The following is a 24834-nucleotide window of genomic DNA, read 5'->3' as shown; positions in this document are numbered from 1 at the left end:
TTGAATATTTTAAGTCCACTGCTGAAACCTACTGCTCAGAAAAAAAATTCTTTCAAAATATTACTACTCACTGATAATGCACCTGGTCACCCAAGAGCTCTGATGGAGATGTACATGAGATTCATGTTGTTTTCATGCCTGCTAAAACAACATCCATTCTGTAGCCCATGTATTCAAGGAGTCATTTCAACTTTCAAGTCTTATTACTTACATTTTATAAAGCTGTAGCTGCCATAGATAGTGGTTCCTCTAATGGATCTGGGTAAATTGAAAACCTTCTGAAAAGGAGTCACCATTCTAGATGCCATTGAGAACATTTGTGATTCATTGGAAGAGGTGAAAATATTAACAAAGTACAGTCCATGAAAGAAAAAACTGTTAAGTTGGATTTTATTAGGATTAAAAACTTATGCTCTGCAAAAGACAGTTTTTAAAAAATGGAAGTGTAGTCAATTTACAGCACTATATTAATTTCGGGTATACAATATAGTGATTCAGTATTTTCATAGATTACACTCCATTTAAAGTTATTATACTCCATATAAAGTTATAAAATATTGGCTATATTCCCTGTACTGCACAATATATCCTTGTAGCTTTTTAATTTTATACATAGTAGTTTGTACCTCTTAATCCCCTACCTCTATCTTGTCCCTCCCCCTTCTCCTTCCCTATTGGTAACCACTAGCTTGTTCTCTATATCTGTGTCTGTTTTGTTATATTCATTTGTTTGTTTTATTTTTTAGATTCCACAAATAAATGATAACATACAGTAGTTGTCTTTCTCTGTCTTATTTCACTAGGCATAATAGTGAAATATTATGTGTTGCAAATGGCAAATTTTCATTCTTTTTTATGGCTGAATAATATTCTATAGTATGTATATATATAATATATATATATATATATATATATATATATCTTTATCTATTAATCTGTTTTTTTTTTCTTTTTTTTTGCTGTACTCTCCAGCATGTGGGATCTTAATTCCCCAACCAGGGATCAAACCCTTGCCCCCTGCAGTGGAAGTACAGAGTCTTAGCCACTGGACTGCCAGAGAAGTCCCTCCATTCATCTGTTGATGGACATTTAGGTTGCTTCCATACCTTGGCTATTGTAAGTAATGCTACTCTGAACACTGGGGTGCATGTATCTTTTTGAAGTAGTGTTTTCATTTTTTTTCATATTTATACCCAGGAGTGCAATTTCTGGATCATTTGGTATTTTTATTTTTTGAGAAACCTCCATACTGTTTTCCATAGTGGCTGCACCAATTTGTGTTCCCACCAACAGTGTAGGAGGGTTCCCTTTTCTCCACATCCTCACCAACACTAGTTATTTAATTTTTTTTTTACACTGTATATCTGAATTTTATTTTATTTTTATTTTTTAACATCTTTATTGGAGTATAATTGCTTTACAATAATGTTAGTTTCTGTTTTATAACAAAGTGAATCAGTTATACATATATATATGTTCCCATATCTCTTCCCTCTTGCGTCTCCCTCCCTCCCACCCTCCCTATCCCACCCTTATTTTATTTTTTAACATCTTTCTTGGAGTATAATTGCTTCACAATGGTGTGTTAGTTTCTGCTTTATAACAAAGTGAATCAGCTATACATACACATATATCCCCATATCTCCTCCCTCTTGCGTCTCCCTCCCACCCTCCCTATCCCACCCCTCTAGGTGGTCACAAAGCACCGAGCTAATCTCCCTGTGCTATGCGGCTGCTTTCCACTAGCTATCTATTTTACGTTTGGTAGTGTATATATGTCCATGCCACTCTCTCACTTCGTCCCAACATACCCTTCCCCCTCCCTGTGTCCTCAAGTCCATTCTCTATGTCTGCGTCTTTATTCCTGTCCTGCCCCTAGGTCCTTCAGAACCATTTTTTCTTTTTTTTTTTTAGATTCCATATATATGTGTTAGCATACGGTATTTATTTTTCTCTTTCTGACTTAACTTCACTCTGTATGACAGACTCTAGGTCCATCCACCTCACTACAAATAACTCAATTTCATTTCTTTTTATGGCTGAGTAATATTCCATTGTATATATGTGTCACATCTTCTTTATCCATTCATCTGTCGATGGACACTTAGGTTGCTTCCATGTCCTGGCTAATGTAAATAGAGCTGCAGTGAACATTGTGGTACATGACTCTTTTTGAATTATGGTTTTCTCAGGGTATATGCCCAGTAGTGGGATTGCTGGGTCATATGGTAACTCTATTTTTAGTTTTTTAAGGAATCTCCATACTGTTCTCCATAGTGGCTGCATCAATTTACATTCCCACCAACAGTGCAAGAGGGTTCCCTTTTCTCCACACCCTCTCCAGCATTTATTGCTTGTAGATTTTTTGATGATGGCCATTCTGACTGGTGTGAGGTGATACTTCATTGTAGTTTTGATTTGTATTTCTCTAATGATTAGTGATGTTGAGCATCCTTTCATGTGTTCCAACACTTGTTATTTGTAGACTTTTTGATGATAGCGACTCTGACAGGTATGAAATGATATCTTGCTGTGATTTTGATTTTCAATTTTCTAATGATTAGTGATGTTGTGCATCTTTTCATGTGCCTGTTGGCCATCTGTACATCTTCTTTGGAAAAATGTTGAAGACACTGTTAAAGATGAAAAGACAGGCCACAGATTTGGAGAAAATTTTGCAAAGCACATATCTGATAAAAGACTTGTACCTAGGGGCTTCCCTGGTGGCGCAGTGGTTGAGAGTCTGCCTGCCGATGCAGGGGACACAGGTTCGTGCCCTGGTCCGGGAAGATCCCACATGCTGCGGAGCGGCTGGGCCCGTGAGCCATGGCCGCTGAGCCTGTGCGTCCGGAGCCTGTGCTCCGCAACGGGAGAGGCCACAACAGTGAGAGGCCCACGTATCCCAATAAAAAAAAAGAAAAAAAGACTTGTACCCAAAATACACAAAGAACTTTCAAGACTTAATAAGAAAATAAACAGTCCAATTTAAAAATGGAAAAAAAAAATAAAAAAAATAAAAAAAATAAAAAAAAATAAAAATGGGCAAAGAGTTGAACAAACTCTTTACCAAAGAAGATATACAAATGGAAAATAAGCATACGAAAAGATGCTCAACATCATTAGTCACTAAGGAAATACAATTTAAAATCAACTATGCACCAAATGGCTAAAAACCAAAACCAAAACCAAGACCAAATCTAAGTGATAAGCTGGAACTCTTTTTTTTGTTTTTGCTTTTGGGGTTTTTTTGCGGTACGCGGGCCTCTCATCGCTGTGGCCTCAACCCTCTGCGGAGCACAGGCTCCGGACGCGCAGGCCCAGCAGCCATGCCCCACAGGCCCAGCCGCTCCACGGCATATGGGATCTTCCCAGACCGGGGCACGAACCCGTGTCCCCTGCATCGGCAGGCGGACCCTCAACCACTGCGCCACCAGAGAAGCCCTAAGCTGGAACTCTTAAACATTGCAGATGGTAACATAAAATGGCACAGACACTTTGAAAGACATTTTGGTAGTTTTTAGAAATGGAGATATTGCAGGGACAACCACTTCTGCACCCTTTAGGTCTCAAAAGAGTGACCCTATGGGCTTCCCTGGTGGCACAATGGTTAAGAATCCACCTGCCAATGCAGGGGACATGGGTTTGATCCCTGGTCTGGGAAGATCCCACATGCCGCAGAGCAACTAAGCCCATGGACCACAACCACTGAGCCTGTGCTCTAGAGCCCGCGAGCCACAAGTACTGAGCCTGCGTGCCACAACTATTGAAGTCCGCATGCCTAGAGGCTGTGCTCCGCAACAAGAGAAGCCATCACAATGAGAAGCCAGCTCAGCGCAACAAGAGTAGCCCCCTCTCGCCACAACTAGGGAAAGCCCGCAGGCAGCAACGAAGATCCAATGCAGCCAAACATTTAAAAAAAATTTTAATAAAAAATAAGTTAAAAAAAAGTGACCCTATGAAGCCAACAATCTTTATCATAACTCCCAAGAACACGATATTATTTTTTATTTATTATCTTGGCTGCTAGATCTAGAGGTATGGTTTTCCCCATTATGATAGTTCTTATCCCTGGCCAAGGATAATAAATGAGGGTTTATTGGGGAGTATTCACGAGATCAACCCTGTGGGGGAGTAAAAGCAGCAGAATTAGGCAGACGGAAAAGTTGAACTGTTACGCAATCACAATAACTCAAGGAAGCTTTGTAGCTGGAATGATTTTTCTGAGTTATTCCAAGTTGTATCCATTGGATCTGGAATGGCTGACCCTGGGAAGCCTTTGGGTGAGGTATCTCCCTTCAGTCAAGGGCAATTTCTGGAGAGAGGCTCAGCTAAGGCTGTCATCTGCCAGTACTTGTAGCAGCTGCGGAAATGAGTGTTTCAGTCCTACAGGAGGGGAATCTGAGTAGCACACCCCCCAACCATAGTGGCTTAAATAAGTTAGAAGTTTGTTTCTCTCTCTCTCTCTTAATAGCTCCAAAGTAGGTGCATCCAGCAGAAAGTAGAATGGTGGTTGCCAGGAGCTGGGGGAAGGGAGAATGGGAAGTATAGAGTTTCAGTTTAGCAAAATGAAAAGAGTTCCGGAGATGGGTGGTAGTGATGGTTGCACAACAATATGAAAGTATTTAATACCCCCAAAGTGTACACTTTAAAATAGTTAAGATGGTAAGTTTTGTTATGTGTATTTTACCACAATAAAAAAATTGGGGGAAAAAGCAGGTGGTTGTTAGGGGGGTCCAGCTCTTAACAATCAGGGACCCTGATTCCTTCCATTTGTAGTTCTGCTATCTTCTAAGTGGTTCTTCCCAAACTTTAAAATAAATGTGAATATCTTGGGCATCTTGTTAAACTTCAGACTCTGATGAAGTACATCTGGGGTGGGGCTTACTCTAACAAGTTCTGATGCTGATGCTACTAGCCCAAGGACCACATTTAGAATATCATGATGTTTTTGTGATTTAGAAGCTGCACAAGTCACTTCTGTTCCCATTCCATTGGTAAGAATTTAGTCATGTGGCCACACCAAGCTATAAATTACTATTACTACAAGCTATTATTACTGTGGAAGATGGAGAAACATTTTGGAGGATAACTAACAGTCTTTCATGGATCTTGTTCTAGGTATCAGTTTCTTCATCTATGAAATCAGGACCTTTTAACCTCTAATAGTCTGGGATTTTGTGACACCCAATGTCCTCAACTGTAGAAATATGATTCTGTGTTACTTACTGTTGCTTTCTTGCAAGGTGACAAGAAAAAAAATGTGTTGAGACAAAGAAGATTTTAAAATTTTGTTCATTACTTGCTTTCTTCTAATGGAAGTATATTATTAGGTGAACGGGATTTTAGGTGTGAAGAAACGAGAAGAGAGCTGAATTGCTCTGCAGGAGAAAAAGGAGAGATTTATGAGTTTGGAGGGACGATCCCAGGGGCTATAAAGCAGATTATAACCAGGTGCACCTGACAAGGCTGCCTCAAAAAAAGACTTAGAAGGGAGAGGAGGTAGCTGGTGTCTGGAGATGAACTTGGGGAGTGAACAGAACTGGTTAATGGAGATTTTTATTAAATTTTACTGTGTGTTATATCATGCAACCCTCCAACCCCATCTTCTTTACAAAACCTTCCTTCTATTGCCTTGTTAGAATGGATTTTCTTTTGAGATATAAAGGGAAGTACTGAGTCCTACCCTAAGGGTAACACAAGGCAGGAACAATCGCTATCACTGGTTATATAATGCAGTAAATACTCTCATTTATCTTCAACACTTGCTTTAAATAAAAAAGAAAATACAACACACACACACACTCACACAAACAAAAAACAGGCAGGCTTCCTTGCACTCCAAAGACTGAAGTATGTTTCTGTTGTGATTACTTACTATGGAGGTCTCAGCTTTTCATTCATGACTTAAAGAACAGTCAAATAATACTTTTTAAGTTTCCTTCCAACTTTACACTTCTATAACTCAAACTCAAATGTTAAACAGAATTTAAGTACAACTGAGTCAACCATAATTTATCACTTCAGTGGTACCAGGAAGGGAGAAATAAGCAGTGAAGAATTGAGACAATATAATTTAGTCCAAACAAAACAAAACACAGAGCTGAGATACTTGGAGAATTAAAGATAAATTGCCTTTCTTGGTTTGGCAATCTATATAATTACAACAATTCTTCACTTCATGCCTTGAGTTATAATTTTGCTTTTAAAAAACAACCATCAGGACTTCCCTGGTGGCACAGTGGTTAACAACGTGCCTGCCAATGAAAGGGGACACGGGTTCGAGCCCTGGTCCCGGAAGATCCCACACGCCGTGGAGCAACAGAGCCCGTGCACCACAACTACTGAGCCTGCTCTCTAGAGCCTGTGAGCCACAACTACCGAAGCCCACGCTCCTGGAGCCGGCGCACCACAACGAAGAGTAGCCCTCTGCTTGCCACAACTAGAGAAAGCCTGCGTGCAGCAATGAAGACCCAATGCAGCCAAAAATAAATAAATAAATAAATTTATTAAACGAAAAAACCAACCATCATTTTTTAGTGTGTTTTTGCTCTGACTTTACAAGAGGAAGCATCTTAGGATAAGATTATTATACATATGGAATAGGTAACAAATGCCCATGGTACAAAATTATAAAGGTACAAGAGTCTATACCGTGAAATGTCTCCCTCTATATCTCTCACCTGCAGCCCCTCAGTCTCCTGGAGGCAAGCACCTGTCTCTTGGGTACCCTTGAAGAAGTATTCTCTGGATATGTAAGTTAAGTAGGATATTATAATGAGACACTTTCTGTCTTAGTTTCAGCTACAGCTTCAAAGGTTGAGAGAAAATAGTAGCTACCACATACATTCACATTCCAAGGAGAGTGGCCACCTTTCAAACAGGACTTACAAAGATGAGAATCAAAAACTAGCTTTGCAAACCTTAGCCAATTTTGAGGGTATTAAAGGCTTGAAGTTGAAGTGACCTGAGAGGGGGATTTTCTTTGGGGAGGATTTTGTTATTCCTCATGTCCATGGGCATCGGGAGAATGGTGTTTCTCCTTATATTAAACCAAAAAGAAGCCTTCAAAGAGACCACTTCTAGGTCTGGGCTGGATAGCATCCCTCACAGTTAGGGGGGTGGGGGCATGCTGGAATGGTGTCTGATGCACACCTGGGGAATCTAAGGTGAGAAGTTATGGCTTTAGGCCTGAAGAAGCGGAGAATGGAGAGGCCAAGCTTCCCTGGGAGTGAGCTGCATTGATATGAGGACCAAGTGGATTCATGGGCAAAACCCAGGTTGAAATTGGCTTAAAAATAACATTGCCCAATATAAAATAGATAACTAGTAAGGACCTACTGTATAGCACAGGGAACTCTACTCAATATTCTGTAATGACATATATGGGAAAAGAATCTTAAAAAGACTGGATATATGTATAACTGATTCACTTCTCTGTACAGCAGAAACCAACACAACATTGTAAATCAACTATATGCCAATAAAAATTAAAAAAAAAAATAACATTGCCCAGTTGGGCTGCCTGGAGGGGCATGAGACCCCAGAAGAAGGAGAGGGAGAGAGAGAGTAAACATTAGACATACAAGGGCTGAGGGTTAGAGGTGTAAGTGGCCTTCCGGAGAAAAGCATCCACCACATCACAGAAATTGCAATTGGAGGTTCCTAGATGGGGGATCTCGGAGAAAACAATACAAGAGATCAAGAGTCACAGCCAGAATCTGCTCCTCCTAGAAGGCCACAACTAGAATTACCTGTTTATCAGTCAGGTATGACCTTTTCCATCCTTTACTTCTCCCTATTCTTTTAACCCTAAGGGGTCAAAGCAGCTTAGAGAAGCAGGCAAGAGGCAGTAGTGGCCCAAGGCTGAGAAGTTAGGAAGCCTCCCAGCCTGCCCACTCCTCAGGCTTATGGCCAAGCTGAGCAGGAGGAAGGATAAGTTCTAATTTACAGAGGGGTTTGGAGTTTCAGTTATTTCACTGGACTGACCAATTGAGTTACAGAAATGAAACCATTATTGGAAATAAAAGCTTCAAGAGACTTTTTTTTTCTGAGTGACCAAAACAATTATGATCTTGCACAAGATTTCCTCCAAGGTTTAAAGAGATACTGAAGGGAAGAAGTAAAGTTGCTGTTTACTTATACCTTATTTTGAGCGTGACCCATTTAATAGGATTTTTACAAAAGCATATGTGCGCATACCATACATACTGTTCTATGCTTTCTTTTTTTATGTAGCTGGGTGGCTGTTCCCTATTAATATATATAAATTTACTGCATTCTTTTAAACAGCTGCATAGTAGACCATTTTAAGGATGTATAATGATTTATTTTAATTGTTCCTTTTTAGGGTGTTGTCAATATATTGGTAATTCTTAATCTGTAAAGAAAAATGTAGAAAAAAATTTAAAACAAACAAACGCTTCTACCATACTTAAATAAACACACTTTCTAAGCATCTATTTTATGTGAAAGATATTTCTGGGTTTTGGGGGGTTTTTTAATATAAATTTATTTATTTTATTTTTGGCTGCGTTGGGTCTTCGTTGCTGCGCTCGGGTCTTCCCTAGCTGTGGCGAGCAGGGGCCACTCCCCACTGAAGTGCGCAGGCTTCTCACTGTGGTGGCCTCTCCCGTTGCGGAGCATGGGCTCTAGGTGTGCGGGCTTCAGTAGTTGTGGCTCACGGGCCCAGCCGCTCTGCGTCATGTGGGATCTTCCTGGACCAGGGTTCGAACTCGTGTCCCCAGCATCGGCAGGCGGACTCCTAACCACTGCACCACCAGGGAAGTTCTGATATTTCTGTTTTTACAGGAACTTTGTTTAAAAAAAAAAACCCTCATTGCTAAGCTTTAGAATAATCCACATCACACCTAATTATCCACTGTATGACTGTCATTAGTGACTGCAAGCTGAAACTGAAAGCATTCAATAATAAGCAAAGCAATTATAATTAAATTAAATTCATTCTGGAACCTGGTTGAGCCACACGCAAAAAAAAACCATTTTCCACCTGTTCCAAATTATAGTATTTTAATACGACCTAGGATGGTAGAAGTAGATCAGTTGTTTATTTTAAAAATTATTTTTTGGACTTCCCTAGTGGCTCAGTGGTTAAGAATCCACCTGCCAATGCAGCGGACACAGGTTCAAACCCCGGTCTGGGAAGATCCCACAGGCCACAGAGCAACTAAGCCCGTGCGCCACACCTGCTGAAGCCCGCACGCCTAGAGCCCATGCTCCGCAACAAGAGAAGCCACTGCAATGAGAAGCCCACACAATGCAATGAAGAGTAGCCCCCACTAGCTGCCACTAGAGAAAGCCCACGTGCAGCAACGAAGACCCAACGCGGCCAAAAATAAATAAATTAATTAAAATTACTTTTTGCTTAAACAGTTTTGGGCTTATTATGTTCTAAATTCAGGACACTGTTCTAAGTTCATCACTGATGTTAACTCATTTAATCCTCATAACAACCCTAGGAAGTAAGTATTGTCATTATACCCAGTTTACAGATAAGGAAATCGAGGCCTAGAGAAGCTGAGTAACTTGGTCAAGGTCACATACCTAGAAAGTGACAAGGATTTGAATGCAGGAAGCCTGGCTCCAGAGCTCATGATCGTAGTCACTCCCCCTTGTTGTGCCCCTTTAGGCTGACTATAAATCTATCATATCACTGCAAAGATGAAGACTTATGGTGTGCTTTCTTAAAGCAGAACTAGCACTCAAAGCCATAATCTTCAACCCCATCATCATTAAGAACAAAATTTGATAATGAGTGCACACTATACTGTCCCTATGGGTAAGAGAGATACATCATGGCCTCTGCTCTTGAAAGGATTTAATCTAATTTCCCTGCTGCATCAAAGGAAATTGCCAGAGGCAGTATTCTATGGCATTACCAGGTCAGTTCCAAGGGAAAAAAAAATACTAAAACCTAACGGTTAAATCCAAATGAGGAAAAATAAGAGGAAGCCAGAATGCAGTCAGCTTGGGACTGGAGGAGAGCTAGTATGTGAGATGGTTCAGAGCAGACTAAAGGAAAGAGATCTCGAATCCTTACCTGGCTGAGAGTTTAGGTACTGGCCACAGATTGTTACCAGTGGCCTCTGGTGTGGGTGTGGTAAGAAGAGTCAAAGAGTTAAAGAGCTAAACCCATGTGCAGAGGGTCCTGTTTTCCCATCTATGGGAAATCAAGGCTCCAATACACTACTTCTGAACTCCAGATAGTACTCTTTTAATAGTAGTAGAAATTTACATGATTGGCTAATTTTTTTTTTTTTTTTTGGGGGGCTGTTCTTGATAAGCATTCAGTTGAGAGAGATCTAAGGCAGGAAGGGAAAACTCAGATGCCTACAGAGGCCAGGCTGCTGACTGTACATGTTGTGCAGGGGTGTAGCTGGTCAGGGTAGCAAAGTGAAGAGTGCTTGCTTACTTTGACACCATTTGACAGCAGCTCAGGATTTTGTTGTTTATTTCATGTCAACAATCATTGCGAATGCAGTAAGCAGCCACTCTAGGGAAAGTGGTACTAGCTGAAAAGGGAAGTAGCTTAAAGAGAAGTTAAATAAACACACCGGTTTTATTCTTTATGGATTCTAAGGGGAAGTCAGGCATGTCAGAGTTGATGCTTCTCCTACAAAGGATGTGTTTATGACAAAGGCAAGGACAGCTGGATTGTAGGTTCCGTCCCAGTACTCTGTGTCCTTAGTGTGTAAACAGGCTTCACACTTATTTTCAGAGACAGAAAGGAAGGGGGGAAGCTAAAGAAACTGGGTCAGACCACAGTCAGTCTTAGGTGGGATGGGGTGGGGGAGGAACCCCAGGAAATAGAGCAGGTGATGACAGTTGTGAGTAGTAGAGGAATGAGTGCTGAATCCCTAGGGACCCTGCTGAGAGCAAGAAAGAGACTCTGAGGTGGGTGGCCTAGAAGTGGGAATAGAGCTGACACTTAACAGCCTTGCCCATGGAGTCCTGGGATAATGCCCAACAATAACATTTTAAAGCAACCAAACTGGAGAATCTATGAAATTCTGCCTGATTGAATAAAACTAGTTAAATAAAAGTCATGATAACGTTGCTGGTGTAAATACTTAGGTCATTTGGTTTGATTTGCCCAAGTTGATTCTCCAGAGGCTGCCACCATTTAGCGTGAAATCATATTACGCTTTTTTGCAGGGGTATACTTGCAGTCAAGTAACAAACTGCACTATAATAGCTCAACCATTATTTTTTCTATTTAAGAGACAGTTTGTCTTAAATTGATTTTCTTCCTCTGCTACATAGCTAAAATTTTTGTCTTCATCTTATCATGCCCAAAATAAGCTTCTAAAAATAAAGTAATGAAAAGTCTTAAGGAGGGAAAGAAAGAAGGTGATGAAATTTGTTAGCTTTACAAATAAGGGATCTTGAGACCTGTAAATTTAAAAGTTTAGACTTTTACACTCAACACTTTATTCCTATTTCATAGGGTTTTGTTTCAATTTGTGTTTCAAAAACTCTACATACAAATTTTAGGAAAATAAGAGTATATGCCCACCATAGTTATTTTATTTCATATCCCACAATTTGGAAAAATAACAGTTTTATTTTAGAAATAGCCAAGAAAGAATTTTAGGCAGTGAATGATGTCAAAAACATAGTTATTTATTTTGGAAATATATTAATTATATCTATCATGCATCTAATAAATTCAAATAATAGAGACATAGACTAAAAATTTCTAGTAGGAAAGAAAATATTTGCAGGTGAAAAAAATACACTGGACCTCTAAGTAACAGTTAATTACAAATAAGTAGATTTGCCATTATCCTCTGCTTTAGAGTTATCCAGAAGGTTTTATCCAAACTCCTTGTTAGGTCACTTCAAGGCAGAGTATGGCTTATTAAGTAATACTAGTTTTCTAAAAAGAAGTTAAGTATATTGAAATGGGCTACCAAATTACTCAGTATACATAGAGCTCCCTTTTTAAAACGTCCCTGTTGGAAAGGTCCATATATTGTTTGTTACCAAAAGCCTCTCTAACTATAATTAAAAATAAAACTTTAAAAGATAGCTGTTGAAATAAGTAAGTAAATTGGTAATAACAATTTGAAAATAAACTTAAACAATACCTTTTTAGTTGCTTAGCAAAATATTTATTACAAATAAATTATTCTCCAAATAAGTATATTGTATTAAAATAGAGATCTCCCCTTGAAATCTCTTCTTCTTGAATAAATTTCCCCTCCCTGACAAAAGGTTTCTAGAATGTGGCAGGTGGGTGGTACACATAGTCTTACAGCCTAAGCAAAACAAACTTAGGAACAGATTTTAAAAAATAGATTAAGTGTTTTCTAAGCCACTGCTTGCCTACACTAGCCAGCTGAAGGCTTTAAATAATTTAATCCCTACAACAACTGCCAGCTCCAACTGGAAGCCTTAGACAAGGACTGGATTCACTGAGGACTCCAACAGGTGCAGTCTAATAGTGCTCCCCTAAATCTACTACTGACCTATGTGTGTGCATGTGTAGGACTCTGTATTCTTAAATTCAACAGGACACTAATTCAATTAATCCAAATGCCTCTTGTTTTGTCCCATCTTCCACTACCATATTACCTAAGACATTCCTCTGTTTTTTTCCAGAGAAATACTTAGCACAATGTGTGCATATGAGTTTGTTTTCAGTGTTGCTTTTCTAAGCAAGATCCCTCTTATTACAGTGTAAGTTTTGCAAAGAAAATTAACTAATACATTACTTTCTTCCTGTTGTTATTGCTCTTTCTATCCAACTGACTTTTCTATATTACTGCTTGCTAAGCACCATTAGAATTCCTCAGATTTTTTTCCTTTTACACATTTATAAAATGTATAAGAATGTACTTGTCGCTTATGTATTCAAATATATCTACAGAGAAAATTCATGCATAGCTTTTATGTAATCAAACTGAGATAACTTTTCCTATCAAGTTAAAGTGAAACACCAAAAAAGAAAAGACCACTATAATGCCCTCAGTCAGTCATGCAGTAAAAAGAAGTTTAAAAACCAATAGCTAACTGAATATGCAATGCAAAATAATGAAGTTGGACCTTTATTTTACACTATATACAAAAATTAACTCAAAATGGATTAAAGACCTAACTGTAAGACCTGACACTGTAAAACTCCTAGAAGAAAACAAAGGGAAAAAGCTTCAGGACATTGGATTTGACAATTATTTCTTGGATATGACATCAAAAAACATAGGTAACAAAAGCAAAAATAGACAAATGAAACTATGTCAAAATTCAAAACTTCTGTGCCTCAAAGGAAACAATCAACAGAGTGAAAAATCAACCTATAGAAAAGGGAGAAAATATTTGCAAATCACATATCTAATAAAAGGTTAATATCCAGAATATATAAAGAAATCTTACAACTCAATGACAACAAAAACAACCCAATTAAAAAATGGGCAAAGGACTTGAAAAGACATTTCTCCAAAGAAAATATACAAGTGGCCAACAAACATATGAAACAATACTTATTTCTGATCATAAGATACATGCAAATCAACACCAAAATGAAGTATCACATCACACCTTTTAGGATAACTGCTATGAAAAGAAAAAAAATAACAAGTACTGGTGAGGATGTGGAGGAATTGGAACCCTTGTGTACTGTTGGTGAGGATGTAAAATGGTGTAGCCATTATAGAAAACTATGGAGGTTTCTCAAAAAATTAAAAATAGAATTACCACATAATCTAGCACTCCTACTTCTGGGTATATATTCAAAAGAATTGAAAGCAGGATCTGGAAGTGATATTTGTACACCTATGTTCATTGTGGGATTATTCACAGTAGTCAAGAGGTGGAAATAACCCAAATGTCCATCAATGGATGGATGCATTAAAAAAATGTGGTATATACATAGAATGGAATATTATCCAACATTTAAAAAGAAGGCAATCTGACAATATGCAACAACATGGATGAACCTCAAGGACAATATGCTAAGTGAAACAAGCCAGTCACAGAAATACTGTATGATTCCACTTATATGAGGTATCTAAAATCATAGAAACAGAAAGTAGAAAGGTGGTTGGCAAGGGCTGGGGAAAAGGGAAGGGGGAAAGTAGTGTTTGTTTAATGGATGTAAAGTTTCAGTTTTACAAGATGAAAGAATCCTAGAAGAAATCTTAGCTAATATACTTAACACTATTGAACTGTATACATAAAAGTGGTTAGGATGGTTAATGTTACATATTTTTCACCATAATAAAATAAATAAATAAATATCAAGGGGAGAAACCCAAAAGCTACAGCTACCTTCCTGGCAAAATTCTTTCCCTAACACTTTTTCCTTCCTACCCCCAAGGTTTATAGAATTATTTTTTCCAACTTTTTATTTTGTAAAATTTAAAAACCAGAAGACTTGTAAGAAGTATAAATTGAATACTCATCCTAGATTTGTCAACATTTTGTCACATATACTTTTTTCTTTCTCTTGCTGTGTCTTTCCCCCACACATATACACATATATATTAACATGCATACATATATGTACATGTATGTATGTGCACACATATACATATATAATTATAATCATTTCACTAAGCTATTTACAAGTTAGTGGCATACATCATGACAACTTACTCCTAAATATTTCAGACTATCTCCTAAGAACGAGAATATCCTCCTGTATAATCATAATTATTATACTTGTTAAAGAAAAAAAATTATCCATGACACTTGTTAAAGATGGCAAAGCAGACTTTATTCAGAGAGAACTACCACAATGGGGTTTTGTAGTGTGGAGGAGAGACTGAGCTCAACTAACAAAGGCAAGTGGGAATTTATAAGGAAGGAGCAGGGTGAAGGTCTGTGGATAGAAAATTACTAAGAGGAAACATCAAGTGTAGGGAGATTCTGGCTAACCCATTTGACAAGATTCTTGCTGAAGGGAGGCTAGGGTGATAAGATATAGAAGATGAGGGATGAGGAACTTGATCAGATGTCAGGAGTGGTCAGATACCAAGCATGGGAAATTTTCCAAAAACTGACCCAGCAGGATTCTTGCTAAAACTGTACTAAATGGGCCAAAGACAGAACCCAAGGTCAGGGGCATAGTCAGAAAGAGAACTCAGAGGAACCTGACACAAGTTAGGTCAAAGCAGAATCTTTGTCACATTCGTGAAATTTAACATGGATACCATATTACTATCTACTAAACAGTGTGTATTCAAATGTCTGCAATTGTCCCAATAATGTCTTTTATACCTGTTTTTTGCTTGTTTGTTTGTTTGTTTTGTTTCATTTTCTCTCGTTTTGATCAAGGACATCCAGTGAACGATCACATATTGTGTTTAGTTGTGATGTCTCTCTGGTCTCCTTTAATCTAGAATAGTTCCCATCTTTTTTGTTTGTTTTTTGTCTTTCAAAACATTGACATTTTAAAAAAGTCAGAACAGTTGTTCTGCCAAATGTCAATCAGTGGATATCCTCATGACTAGGTCTAGGTTAAAAACTTAGCGGGATACCACATTGTTGATTTGTGCCCTTTTCCTATCAGGTGGTATGCCATAAAGAGTTAACTCAGCAGGCTTGACTGCTCAAACTCTGCACCTTCCAAAGAAAGGATTGGACCCTGACCGGCTCCTGGGAGATAACCTCTGAGCCCTTGGAATATCCTGCCTGGAAAGAGTGTTTTTTGAATGCCTTTGACCTTGGGCAATCCGTATCATTTTGATCAGATAATTTATGCTAACAATTTGATTTATGGTGAGTACCTGTTTTTATATGCTGTGTGCCTGTGTGACTGACTCCCAGTAAAACCTTCGACACCGAGGCTTGGGTCAGCTTCTTTGGTTGGCGACGCTTCACACATATTGTCACACATGGTTGCTGAGAGAATTAAGCGCTGTCCGTGTGACTGAGAGAGGACAACCAGAAGCCTTACTCCTGGTTCCTCCTAGATTTGGCTCCATGCTCCTTTTCACTCTGCTGATTTTAATCTCTATCCTTTTGCTATCATAAACCATAACTGCGAGAATCTCAGCTTTTTTGAGCTCTGTGAGTCCTTCTAGAGAATGATCAAACCTGAGGGGGGTCTTAATGTTAGTTTGCTTCATTCTTGGTGTTAACTTTGTTCATTTCACTAAGTTCCTCCCAAATTTCTCCAGTATAAAGATATCTTTTCCCTTTGTAATTAGGAAGTATTCTGTAGAGTGATACTTTGAGACTATGAATATTCTGTTCCCCAACAGTCTTTTACATAATAGTTTTAATATATTTTGATGATTCTTATATGAATCAATTATTACTATGGGGGTTATAAAATGGTGATTTTTTGTTCTGTAATAACATGGACTGATAGGTTCTTTTTTGTTAGTCAATTCCTACCATTATTTATTTTGATGCTGAACTTGACCACTATTTGACCAGTGGGACCCCCCTCAATTTGACTCCTGTGTCCCCATCAGTTTTTCAGAACTTCCTTACTTTCTGATATAATGAGATATTCCAAACTTACTTTGTCTTTCCTTGCCCCAGCTTGAAATCAACCATTTCTCCAAGTAGACATTGTTCCTTTTACTTTCCTTGAACATGAGTTCCAGAGTCATGTGTAGCCTGTAGGAGTGATGAATAGAAAGCAGAGTCAAATTAGTCTGCTAGGATGCACGATGACTGCATTGCTTTTGGCCTAAGCAAATAGAAAGATGTAGTTGCCATTTTCGGAGATGGTAAAGCCTAGGAGAAGAGCAGGTTTGGCAAGTAAGATCAGAAGCTTGGTTTTGGACATAAATTTGAGGTACCATTAGATTCGCATGTGGAAATATCACATAGGCAATTGGTTTAAGAAGTCTGGAGTGCAGAATAGAAGTATTGGCTGAAGAAATAAAATTGGGAGTTAGCATATAGCTGGTATGTGAATCCCTGGAACCTAATTGTGACCATCAAGGAAAAGATTGTGTTAGGAAAGTTCTAAGAACTGAGTCCTGGAGCATTCTAAATTTGGGAGATAAGAAACAAAGAAGGAAGATCATACAAGTTTAGAATTGTCATTATTGCCTGGTGAAATTAACGGCTGATTTGGTCTCCATCTCTATCCCTATAGTTTTTCCTTTTCCAGAATATCGTATAAATGGAATCAGTCAATATGTAGTCTTTTGAATCTGGCTTCTTTCACTAAACATAACGCATTTGGGATTCATCCATACTATTTTGTTTATCATATCAATAGATGTTCCTAAAAATTGTTGAACAGTATTTCTTTACATAGATGTGCCATAGTTCATTAATTCAATACCAGTTCATGGACATTTGGTTTATTCCCAGTCTTTAGAGATTATGAATAAAGTTGCCATAAACATTTGTATATTGTTTTGTGTGAAGACAATTTTTATTTGTCTTGGGGTAAATATTGATACTTAGGAGTGGAATTTTGGGGTCACACAGTAAGTATACATTTGACATTATTAGAGACTGCCAAACTTTTAAAAACTGTCTGCACAATTTTGCATTTCCACAAGCAACGTATAAGCGTTGCAGCTGCTTTGCATCCTCATCAGCACCTGGTATTGTCAGGTGTTGTCTTGCCATCCACTACTAATAGGTTTGTAGTCATAACCTATCAGTTTCAATTTGCCTTTCCTTAATGACTAATGAAATTGAGCATCTTTCCATGTGCTTATTTGCCTTCTGCTTTTATTTTTTCATCAAGTGGCTGTTCAAATGTTTTGCTCATTTTTTAGTCGTGTTGTTTCCGTATTAGGTTTCAAGAGTTCTTTGTATCTGGATACAACTCTTTTGTCAGATATGTGCTTTGTAAACATTTTACCAAAGTCTGCAGCTTGTCTTTTTATTCTCTTAATGATGTCTTCCAAAGAACAAAACCTTTTTAATTTTGAAAAAGTCCAATTTATCAGTATTTTCTTTTATGGATTAAATACGCTTTTGGCATCATATCTGGAAAACTCTTTGCTTAATCCAAGGTAAAAGCAAGTTTTTCTCCTTTGTTTCTTCCTAAAAGTTATATAGTTTTACTTAGGTCTGTTATCCATTTTGAATTAATTTTATATAAGGTATGAGGTATAAGTTGAGACAGGTTTTTGCACATGGATTTCCAATTGTTCTAATACCATGTGCTGAAAAAGCTATACTTTCTCCGTTGGATTACCTGGACACTTGGTCAAAAGTCAGCTGTTTGTACTTGTATGGGTCTCAAAAAAACCTGCTTATATTTTGACTGTAATTGTTTTGAAACTATAGATCAATTGGGGGATAACGACAGCTTCATATTTAATAAATCTAACATAGTGACCTTCCTGCCATCATTTTCATAGTTGCATTCTAATGTTTAAATACCTTTATTGAAGTCTAGAATTTATTTATACTTTTTAAGGTAATTTAGTAGTTGTACATTTTAATCCATACTGAGTTTCTGGAAGGCAAAATCTGTATCCTACTTATCTTTGAATTACAGTATGCTGTAGATTCAAAGCATAGAATAGGACCTCCATAAAAGTTTGTGGATTAAATATTTAAATATGAGACTTTTAAAGGATTCTGATATCTTCAGACATGTAGAGGATTGGGCATATGGAACTTCCATGATACAAGAGGAAGAAACAAGTATTTCTCTTTCTAAAAAGAGCCATAGTAATTGTCCCTGATGCAAGCAGAAGTAAGAGGACAGAAGAAACTGTCCCCCAAATTTTCACCCATCACAAGACTTAGATTCCAGAAATGTCAAGGAAAATTATTTTATAGGTGAGACTCATACAGTGACACATTATACCTAGCTTCCTGTATTTCATTATGCACTTATACAAAAATTTGATCCAAAAATGAGAAACTTCTGCTAGAGCTGGTTAGGTTTGATTGTTTTTTGTCACTTATGAAAATTGTGCATTTTTTGCAAATCAAAACCGCAGTCAGGTATCACCTCACACTGGTCAGAATGGCCATCATCAAAAAGTCTACAAACAACAAATGCTGGAGAGGATGTGGAGAAAAGGGAACCCCTGTACACTGCTGGTGGGAATGTAAATTGGTGCAGCCACTATGAAAAATAGTATGGAGTTTCCTTAAAAAAATAAAAATAGAATACCAAATGATCCAGCAATTCCACTCCTGGGTATATATCCAGAAAAAACAAAAACTCTAATTCAAAAAGTTACATGCACCCAAATAAATAGCGTTCATAGCAGCACTATTTATGATAGGCAAGACATAGAAGCAACCCAAGTGCCCATGAACAGACAATTGGTTTAAGAAGATGTGGTATACATATGTTGTGGTATATATATATAAAATATTACTCAGCCATAGAAGAGAATGAAATATTGCCATTTGTAGCACATGGATGGACCTAGAGAATATTGTGCTTAGTGAAATAAGTCAGAGAAAGAAAAATACTATATGATATAACTTACATGTGGATTCTAAACAATAATACAAATGAATCTATATACAAAACAGAAACAGACTCACAGACATAGAAAACAAACTCATGGTTACAAAGGGGAGAGGGAGGTGAGGAGGGACAAATTAGGAGTATGGGATTAACAGATACAAACTACTATACATAAAATAGGTAAGCAACAAAAATATACTGTAGAGCATAGGGAATTATACCCAATATCTTGTAATAACCTATAATAGAATATAATCTACAAGAAAAAAGGAATCATTATGTTGTACACCTGAAATAACACAATACTGTAAATCAACTATATGTCAATTTTTTAAATTATGTAATTTTTAGTTTGGCCCCCATAGTGGACTTTTTTTATTTAGAATTTCGCTTTAGGAGAAAATTCACTGCATGATTAAGTATTTTACCGAAAAACCCCACATTTTGCCTTTGCCTTACTGTTGAATAGTACTATAGCAATCATCATCAGTCAATTTTCACATAGCTGTAGTTCAAAGATAAGTGTAAGGGATATGTCATATGCTTTTTGATACACAGATGGTACCAAATTATTTTACCAATAATTATGTGACCACGGTAGCCAAAGGAGTAAAATTCATCATTATTTTTTCCTCTGCTACCATTTGATTTGGTGTGGTTCAAACAAATGATTTTAATGTAAAACTAGAGTGCTCAGATTTCTAATCTTTTAAAGCCTTTTGCTTCCTTCATTTTAATAAGACTCTACTGGCAACCAAAGCAAAAATAAACAAATGGAACTACATCAAACTAAAAAGCTTCTGCATAGCAAAGGAAACCACCAACAAAATGAAAAGGCAATCTACAGAACAGAAAAAAATATTCAAAAATTATATATTTGATAAGGGGTTAATATCCAAAATATATAAAGAACTCATACAACTCAGAAGCAAAAAAACAATCAGATTAAAAAATAGGCAGAAGATCAGAACGAAATACATTTTTCCGAAGAAGACATACAGATGGCCAACAGATACATGAAAAGGTGGTCAACATAACGAATCATCGAGGAAATGCAAATCAAAACCACAATGAGATACCATCTCACACCTGTTAGAATGGCTATTATCAAAAGACAAGAGACAACAAGCGTTGGCAAGGATATGGAGCAAAAGAATCTCTGTGTACTGTTGGTAGGAATGTAGATTGGTGCAGCCACCATGAAAAATAGTATCGAAGTTCCTAAAAACTTTTTCAAAGAACTACCAAATGATCCAGCAATTTAACTTTTTGTTCAAAGTGGATATTTATTTGAAGGAAACAAAAACACTAACTCAAAAAGATATCAGCACCCCCATGTTCAATGCAGCATTATTTACAGTTGCCAAGACATGGAAACAACCCAAGTGTCCATCAATGGATGAATGGATGAAGAAGATGTGGCATATTGAGAAATATTAATCAGCCATAAAAAAAGAAGGAAATTCTGCCATTGTGACAACATGGATGGACTTCCAGGGCATTATGCTAAATGAAGTAAGTCAGACAGAGAGAGACAAATACCATATGATCTCATCACTTACATGTGGAATCTAAAAAAAAAAAAACAAAAACAAAAGAACTCATGGAACAGACTGGCATTTTCCAGAGGTGAGGGGATGTGAAATAGGTGAAGATGGTCAAAAGGTACAAACTTCCAGTTATAAAATTTTTAAGATAATAAATAAGGCTCTATCTGTACATTGATTGGTACACAATGAAACACATTTGGGAAACCCCATCTCCATTAGATGGATCAATTAATTGTTCATTTAGAATCATTTAGGAATTGTCTGTATATATAGGAAGTACCTTTCTAAATGACTACTAACTAGTGTCTAGATGAAAATGATAATTTTATTATTCCAGTCGATTGGAAAAGCATTTTAAATTATTCTTTTCCAGCTATACTGGTGGATTTACACAAATTATGTTATTCTCTTTTCAGGCACAATTTGGATCAAAAAGAGACATTTGGGGACTTCCCTGGTGGTGCAGTGGTTAAGAATCCACCTGCCAAAGCGGGGGACATGGGTTCGAGCCCTGGCCTGGGAAGATCCCACATGCCACGGAGCAACTAAGCCCGTGAGCCACAACTACTGAGCCTGCGCTCTAGAGCCTGCGAGCCACAACTCCTGAAGCCCAGACGCCTAGAGCCTGTGCTCTGCAACAAGAGAAGCCACCGCACTGAGAAGCTCGCACACCACAAGGAAGAGTAGCTCCCACTCACCGCAACTAGAGAAAAAGCCCGCACGAGCAACAAAGACCCAACGCAGCCAAAAATAAATAAAATAAAATAAATAAATAAATTTTAAAAAAGAGAGAGAGATATTTGTCAAGCACTTGGCTGGAGTTAGGGGTGCATGCTCTGATTAAGGAAGCTAGCAAGGCTAAATGGGCCACATTGGGATCAAAACTATGACCTCATTGACAACAAGTTCCAACTAACCAGCACAGAGATAATAAATACATACTTCTTGGAACTTTGCTTTCTCTCTTCTCCACAAGTGTTTTCTCTGTAGTCACTGAAGGATGAAGACATTTTATTCTCTCTAAACTTCCAGCAGAACCCTTTGTGCCAGGGATAGCACATTCCATCCTTCTGTGTACTACTACCAGTAAACAATGAAATGACCATAATAGAGTCTAAGTATTTGTTGCCTCATGAAAGGAATTTAGAAGAGTCCTTGGATGAAAAATCACCACACAGAGTAGAGTGGTAGTATTGTACTATTGTGCAGAGTATTATTACACCGAAGATTATGAACCATACATACTTTGCTGAGAGTCTTTTGTGGGCCAAATTCATGTCCTCAAAATAGACACGGCATTTTAGATAATGTAAATTTATGGATATGGTAGATTTTTCTCCTAGAAAATGAATACATCTTTTATACAATTTCCAGGTTAAAGGATAATGAAACTGTGGAAGCAAAGTTCTAAAATACTCATTATTTTTACACATCAAGTTGTTTTCGGAGATGGTAAAATCTGTTCTTTAAAATTATTTCTATTTCAGATGAATCATTTGGTAAACAAGCTCACATAAAAGGTGAGGGAACAGAAAAAGAAGGGGAAAGAGGACAAAAATTGATAATTTATCAGCATGTGGTTGTATCACACTTTAGAAGGCCAAGAGCAAAAGTTCATTCAGTCTTAAGGACAAAGGAGGTTAACTGTAAGGACATGGATGGTTTAAGATTGTTAAGCCATTTCATAACAGACAGTTCTAGGACTGGTCACACCAGTGTCCACATGGTCTTTCTCTCTCTTTCTTCTGGTGTCCCTCTTCTTTCAGCTTCAAACTTTCAAGTAGGGTACGTGTGGTTGTATTGTTTAATTCATCAGTGTGGAGTCTATCTATTGGGTAGATTCTGATTCAGGTGCCCATTCCTGACAAAAGCATTTAGGTTTAGCTTCTTTTTTTTAAGAGGCAATAGGTAAATCAACTATACTCCAATTAAAAAAAAAAAGAGGCAATAGGAGACAGTAGAAAGTCTGTGTCGTATCACTTAGTACAGGCCCCACTTTCTTAAAAACAAAAAATAGCCCACCACAGAAATCAAAATTGCACAGTATACCCAACATTTACGGCAAGGGAAGAAATGTATGCATATGATTGAATACAAAAAGGGATGATGTGAAACTGTTTTTCAAAGTGGTAAGATTATAATGACTTCCCCCACCCTCAGTTTTTGCCAATATTGTTTTCTAGTGCTTTGACTAATTTAAGAACGTTTTAAAAATATTTAGAACAATAAGTATCATTTAACAATACCTATATGTTTTTTTAAACTGATTATCTCCAGCTTTTTTACCTTTGAAATCATTTTAAACTCAAGCAGTAGAGTCAGATTAAATCTAGGAAGTGTGTAAAAGATGAGATTAATTAACATTCTAATTCAAGATGAGTCAATAGTCATTCCAGTCAGTTTTATCATGCACGTGAAGAATTCATTACTTGCAAGTGTTACAAGTACTTTAAAAAATAAAATTCCAGATATATTTGTGTCCTTCCCACACAAGCTTTTAAAATATTTGCCCATCCCTCTACATAGCTGTAATCATGTGCCTGTTAAACTTTTTGTAAAATAGATCAAAATATAAAAAGCAGACTGAAACATTAAGAAAGTATAGCTTTGAGGGTGAGGAAGTGGGGTGTGATTAATTATTTGTAGCAGGTGGGTATATTATATCAAGTATAACATATGCCCAGCCTTTTATGACCAACTTTAAGAGATATGAGTTTAAAATTAGAAATAACTGTAGAAATCTCCAAGGAATTTTTAATAATCTAATCAGCTGGTTAACAGAGCTTTTGCTTTATTATCAGTGATGCTTGAGTTTTTCAGATCCCAAACAAAGGACCAGTATTAGCTTTCATAGCCAGCAGATACATTTGTAAGTATTTAAGATGATGGATCAGTTGGAATATATATTTATCAGAGTGCCTAATTACAATGATCTCTCAGCAATTTAACAGTTGCCGTTGATGTTTCTAGTAAAATTCTTATGTAAGTTATAAGAAATTAGTTCCTTAATCATCTGGTAGGTATGCTTGGACTATAGAATTCTGATTAGTATTTTTAACTGATTCGTAATAAGGAAGTAATGCTCTTACCAAGTATGTTTGTTTGTTTGTTTTGGCCGGACCTCGTGGCATGTAGGATCTTAGTTCCCCGACCAGGGGACCAGGGATGGAAACTGTGACCCTTGCAGTGGAAGCCCGGAATTCCCACCAAGTATGTTTAATCAAGTGGAAATTGTCTGCCACCTGGGGGATTCGTGGAAACATTGCAAGTGGCAAAATTCATAGTAATAAAGTATTACAACATATGTATCAACAGTATTATATTTACATAATTGTGGCCAATGAGGTTGTGGCAAAATGAAGAAACTTGTATCCTGAATGTCAAGTGATAAAAATGTCTGAAAGAAAGGAGTGATCAGCTCTGTCAAGTATTGCTGATAGACCAAATAAGATGAAGAGGACAGAAGGCTGAACACTGAATTTGGCAAGTGGGAGGTCATAGGTGTTTCTGGATGTTTTATGGTTCTTCTTGCTATTTTCAGTATGTCTTTTCATTTATGACATTTTTTTGGCCGCCACATGTCTTTCGGGACCTTAGTCCCCCCACCAGGGATTGAACAGGTGCCCCCTGCGGTGGAAGCAGAGAGTCCTAACCATTGGACTGCCAGGGAATTCCCTTTGACATTTTCTAATCCATTACTGATGGAGTATAGGAAACTATTAATTTCTGTAAGTTGATTTTTTATTGGGCCACCTTACTGGATTTTATTATTATTTCTAATAATTTATCAATTGATTTACTTGCATATTCTAGGTAGAAAATCATATTTATGAAAATATCAACAGATTTGTCTTACTTTCCAACATTTATACTTTATTTGGCATTAAGTGGCATATCTGTAATTTTAAA

The sequence above is a fragment of the Leucopleurus acutus genome (genome assembly GCF_964270905.1).
Source record: "Leucopleurus acutus genome assembly, chromosome: 8".
NCBI classification, from domain to species: Eukaryota; Metazoa; Chordata; class Mammalia; order Artiodactyla; family Delphinidae; genus Leucopleurus; species Leucopleurus acutus.
This window is presented reverse-complemented; position numbering follows the sequence as displayed.